The sequence below is a fragment of the Pinus tabuliformis genome, chromosome Q (assembly GCF_031772625.1).
Source record: "Pinus tabuliformis cultivar Carrire ecotype Pingquan chromosome Q, CPIR1, whole genome shotgun sequence".
Taxonomy (NCBI): domain Eukaryota; kingdom Viridiplantae; phylum Streptophyta; class Pinopsida; order Pinales; family Pinaceae; genus Pinus; species Pinus tabuliformis.
In genome coordinates this window covers 109,643,115-109,649,440 of record NC_142296.1, presented here as the reverse complement: position 1 = coordinate 109,649,440, position 6,326 = coordinate 109,643,115, and positions in this window count along the sequence as shown.

Here is a 6,326-nt window from a genome sequence, read left to right as displayed (position 1 = left end):
TTCCTTCGTGACCATTATCTGCTTCCCTCCCACTACGGAGTGTTCTTCCTGCAAATTCTGCAGGAATTCCATGGCCACAGTTTCATTTGATTTACACAGGCGGCTAAAATAAGTTAGCCACCCCGCCCTTTCTAGGATTTCCCGAGCAGCTTCAGAGACTACTAGCTTACTAGGCTCGCTTCTGATAGCCTTGCCTCCCATGGTTCTGTTTCGGGATCCTATATGGAACAGCAATTATCTGTCGCAAAAAACGTAATCGCAACCGAGAGAAAAAAACACAGAGCATGCATGCATGAAAATAAATTGTAAATAACAACTTTTTGCAAAAATAGCATTGTCATGCCATTAACCCATACCGTACCTTCGTACCATATCATTTCCGAATGATGTGCTAACACGTGGCCGGCGGAGTAATGAGGTCACCTCCCCCCTCGCAATATGATAGGCTGTCCCAGCCGTCAAATGGAGGAGGAGCCACCATCCCGTCACCAAGTCATAAAGGAACAGCATATAGAATTTTGCCATGTTTCAGATTAGACAAGGAAATACCGAGATCGAGGCAAAATGTAGATCGCGTTTTGCATAAGCCTTCGTGATGTGATGCAAGACAGGAGGATAGGACGTCTGGTACTCATATAAAGTCTGAGGTAGTCATAGTCAATACCTTTGCCATGATTGGTGGTGATAGATATTCATGCGACGTATCCATCAAAGTGTAAGATATAATTATTACGAGGATAGAAAGAAGTATTTGATATGATCCAAATTGGTGTATATATTATGACTCCGATACCATTAACAGAGCTCTGCTGCCGACAAGTGTTCATAACCTTGGCAGAGTTGTTTATTTCACCCTGGAACCATGGTCCTTTGTGTATTTTTTGAAGAGCAATTCTTGTCAAAATGCAGGCCATCATGCTGGCTTGGTAACCAGATACCCATGATGCCATTCACCAGAGAGGCGCGAAACGTGGGCAGGCCGGCTCGTAATGAGACCCCCTGTTCCAAGGTTTGTTTATGTAGTGAACCCGTTGGACCATATCCCTGGTGTGGTGGCCATGATGGGAATGCCACTTCGCTTCCAATCTTATGATCATAGTAGGCTGGTTCTTTAATGAAACCCCCTATCCTGCATTTGACAAATATTTTTTTTTTTTTTTTTTTGCTTTTGCTCTTTTTTTCTTTTGAAACAAACTTTGCTCTTGTGTAATTACACATAAGGGTGGTTCAGCCCTCCTTAAGAGTGGGAATGGTGGAAGAAGTCTTGTCATCCCAATAGGAAGATATAAATCTTCTATTCTTATTTCCAAGTAATAATAGAGAAAATTGTAGGAACTTAACATGATGAAATTTTCCAACAAGGCAGAGGAGGTGAGACTATGACAGCAAAAATGATGAGTGTGTGGATCCTTCCTTTGTTGTTGCATCAATGCTAGGGCTTGTTAAAGATAGCGATTTATGATATGCTGATCTCGATATATCCTGACTTTTATATTCAGTGCATAAATGTATAGCTGCTACTTATGGCCTTGGAAAGAGGATGGACAACACATCCTTTATATGAAAGGGACAAGAGCATACTACTCCTTTTTGAAAGGGAGGGTGAGGAGGAGTTCATCTGATGCATTGTCTTAAAAAGGACAGTAAAAGCACACAAATGTTGTTTCCTTTGGAAAAGGAACAACCAAAAATACTCAAGTGCTGTTCCTTTTGAAAAGGAACAGCAAAAACACTAGTGTTGTTCCTTTTGAAAAGGAACAGCAAAAACACTCAAGTGCTGTTCCTTTTGAAGAGGAACAACAAAAACACACAAGTGCTGTTCCTTTTGAAAAGGAACAGAAAAAACACTCAAGTGCTATTCCTTTTGAAAAGGAACAGCAAAAACACACAAGTGCTGTTCCTTTTGAAAAGGAACAGCAAAAACACTCAAGTGATGTTCCTTTTGAAAAGGAACAGCAAAAACACACAAGTGCTGTTCCTTTTGAAGAGGAACAACAAAAACACTCAAATGCTGTTCCTTTTGAAAAGGAACAGCAAAAACACTCAAATGCTGTTCCTTTTGAAAAGGAACAGCAAAAACACTCAAATGTTGTTCCTTTTGAAAAGGAACAGCAAAAACACACAAGTGCTGTTCCTTTTGAAAAGGAACAGCAAAAACACACAAGTGTTGTTCCTTTTGAAAAGGAACAACGCGCACAAATAGTAAAAACATATATACAAAATTTACAATCTTATATACAAAATATGGTAATAAAAGATGAATTTTTTACTGATCTATAGGTGAGGAAGTTTTTGCTTCCTCGCCCATAATCTCAATGTTAGTATCTTGGCGTAGCTGCTGACAAAAAGATTCCCGAGTGAGCGGTTTGCGATACAGACGAACTCGGTGGCCGTTTACCTTAAATGTATGTCCAGATCCGTCGATTGTGATCAGAGTAAGGGTCCCATTGTCATGGACTTTTTGAATCTCGTATGGTCCCAACCAACGAGTCTGAAGCTTCCCCGGGAAATCCTGAAATCTAGAATCATATAACAGAGCCCAGTCTCCTTCATGAAATATCTTGTTTTTGATGAGCGCATCATGCCATTTGGCTCGCTGCTGTTGAATCAGTGCTGTATTCTATAATGCAGAGAGCCTTATTTCATCTAATTCATTAATTTGGTGTAATCGACTTTTTTGTGCTTCGCTTAAATCCAATCCGACTTCTTGGGCAGTTCGCAGCGTTTGGATCTCGAATTCTATAGGAAAAATGGGCTGCTTTCCAAACACTAAGTGATATGGTGAATAGCCGGTGGTGCTCCTCCATGTGGTTCGATAAGCCCACAGTGCTTCGGGAAGTCGGGCGGCCCAATCACGCCGATGTGAGGCAACGGTTTTTGTCAAAATAGACTCTATTACCTTATTGCTGCTCTCCACTTGCCCATTTGCCTGCGGATGGTATGTGGTAGTAATTTTATGCTGGACACTATAGTTATTGAGTGTTGCAGCTAATTTATGTCCCACAAATTGTGGTCCTCCATCTGTAATTACTTCTCTTGGAAGACCATAGCGTACAAACAAATGGAACAAGAATTGTATTACCGAATCTTCTGTAGCTCTAGGCAATGCCTCCGCTTCCACCCATTTGGTAACATATTCAGTTGCCACCAAAATGTAGGTTCTTTGGTTTGATGGCGGGCTGATGGGTCCGACGAAGTCCAGAGCCCAGCGTTCGAAAGGTTCGATCACTAATTGAGGCCGCAAAGGCATTTCGTCGGCTGGACCAGGTCGTCCTGCACGCTGACAGCTATCACAGGCCTGGACAAATTTTTTCGCATCCTTGAAAATTGTAGGCCAGTAATATCCCATTTGTAATACTTTATGTGCTGTTCTTCGGTCAGCAAAATTTCCTCCACATGGCCCATCATGGCAGGCTTTCAAGATATCAAAGATTTCGTCCTCTCGAATACATCTTCTGATTTCCATATCTGCGCCTGTGTGAAACAAATAGCCCCCAACCCACGAAAATCGAGTGCTTTTCTGAACAATCTGCTTCCGTTCATTGGGGGTTAAATGTTTTGGAAGCTTACCTACTGCAAGATAGTTAGCAACATCAGCGTACCAGGGAGTCTGAACAGCGACAGCAAATAAGTGTTCGTCTGGAAATTGGTCCTCGACTGCTGCTGCTTCAACTGATTTTGGTATTCGTGAGAGGAAACCAGCTACAAGGTTTTCTTTCCCCGGTCGATCTCTGATTGTAATATCAAACTCCTGCAACAGGATCAACCACCTGGTTATTCTTCCATTTGTAACGGGCTTATTTGCTAAATACTTAATAGCAGAATGGTCTATATACAAAATAACGGGATAGCCTGTAATATAGTGTCTAAATTTATTAACAGCGTGTATCACAGCTAAAAATTCTTTTTCGGTGACAGTATAATTTAATTCAGCCGGAGTCAAATTTTTGCTGATGTAATAGATGGCGTATGGTCTTTTATCCTCTTCTTGGCCCAAAACTGCACCGATTGCTGTGTCTGAGGCATCAGTTGAAATTTGGAATGGTAAATTCCAATCAGGTCCTCGGAGAACTGGAGCTGTAGATACCAGCTTCTTTAATTCTTTGAAAGCTCGATCACATTTCTCTGTCCATAAGAAGTCAACATTTCTAGTTAATGCATGTAAAGGTGCGGAAATATGTGAATAATGTTGTATGAATCGTCTATAATACCCAGAAAAACCAAGAAAACTGTGTACCTCTGTTTGATTAGTGGGGGTCGGAATAAGCAAAAGTATTTGAATTTTAGCCGGGTCTACCTGAATACCAGCTGCTGAAATGTAGTGTCCCAGAATGAGTCCTTCGGTCATCATCATGTAACACTTTTCGTGACTCAAACAAAGTCTAGTAGCAATGCAGTGCTGTAGGACTTTTTCGAGAGTATCTAGAGCTGGATCAAAGTCATTTCCATATGGTGTGAAGTCATCCATGTAGACTTCCAATCCATCATTAATTAAATCTGCAAAGATGCTAAGAACATCCCTTTGGAATGTGGCTGGGGCATTACATAAACCAAAAGGTAAGACTCGATAAGCGAACGTTCCCCAGGGACAAGTAAAGGTAGTCTTATCCTGGTCTTCAGGGGCAATCTGAATCTGATTGTATCCGCTGAAGCCATCCAAGAAAGAAAAGAATTTCTTGCCTGCTAAGGTGTCCAGTACCTGATCTATGAATGGGAGAGGGAAGTGATCTTTTTGTGTGGCTTTGTTTAATTCTCTATAATCCACACAGATCCTCCATTTCCCGTTCTTTTTAGGTACTACCACAAGTGGAGAGACCCATTTGCTGTCAGAGATAGGATAAATAAAATTAACATCTAAAAGTTTCTGAAGCTCAGTTTTTACAACATCTTTTAAATGGGGGTTGAGTCTTCTTTGTGGTTGACGAACAGGTCTTGCATCTTTTTCGATATAAATATGATGTGTGCATAGCTGGGGATCAATCCCTTTCATATCGGGATAGTCCCATGCAAATGCCTCCTGATACTTTCGTAACAACTGGATGAGTTTTGTCTCTTGATCTGGTGTCAGATTAGCGTTAATATTTAAAGTTTTCCCCGGTTCAATTTGCACTACTTTGCTATTAGCGACAGAAGTCACAGGTATAATTTGGTCATGTTCGTCTTTCAGAGGATCCTCCTCTAATTCGTTATCAAATGCCGCTTTTATCATAAAACATTGTGTATACGATGTGGATTCTGTTTGATTAATGAATTTATTGATGGCATCGTCTTCCATTTGATCTTTGAAATCTAGCGCTTCCTGGACTGTTAATGGGGGTCTAATATTGTCAGTGATATATGACGCAGGGCGCAGGTTGGTTCTCATCATCGTGATGCTTGGCTGCGCTGGAGGGTACAAGATTAGATTTTTGATATCTGGCCCTCTGGTTATGGTCATGTTTCCCTGCCGGCAACCAATGTAGGCATCAGCAGTAGCGAGCCACGGTCTACCTAGAATTAGCGGATGTCCATCTAGTCGGGTTCTTGGATTAATTATCAGGAAGTCGGTCGGGTATTCCCAGGAGTCCACTGAAACCATGACATCATACAAGGTGCCTTCTGGTCTAATTACTGATCGGTCAGCTAGTTCTAACAAAGTGGAAGTAGGTTCTACCGATGTAATTCCGAGCTTCTGGCAAGTTGATGTTGTCAGGATGTTAATTGCAGCCCCTAGATCAACTAAGACGTTGGTCAAGGTCTGCCCATAGATTTGAACAGTGACAATTGGGTTTCCAGGGTCCTCGTATTTAACTGGTGTTTCTTTTCCTGATAGGAGGTCGGATAAGGTGCCGACTACCTGGACTCTTGGGTTAGAGGTTACATTTCTTTTTGATTTTCTGCTACACAGGTCTTTTATGGTTTTTGCATATATAGGGATATCCTGTATAGCTTGAAGGAATGGAATTCTTATATACAAGTTTTGTAGTTCTTCGAGAATATCAAAATCTGGATATTGCGTTGGTCGTGGAATGGCCAATCGTTCTGGGAAAGGTGGAGGAGATGTAATTACTTGCTGATGAGCTTGGTCTTTATTTACATCTTCCTGTTGTGACGGCTGTTCTATAGGTAACTGATCTTCAATGTGAGTTGTTCTATGTCCCTCAGTTTCTATTATTCGCCCAGATCTTAACTGAAGATCATTGCACTCCCGCAGATCGGGTTCAATTTCTGAGGATTCTATAATTTGAAGAGATTGAACTGGTCTATTATTCGGATTGGGGTTGGGTTGGGCTGGGAGCTGCGGTCTCAGATTAGGCTGGTGATTTTGTTGTAAGGCTGGCAGAGTT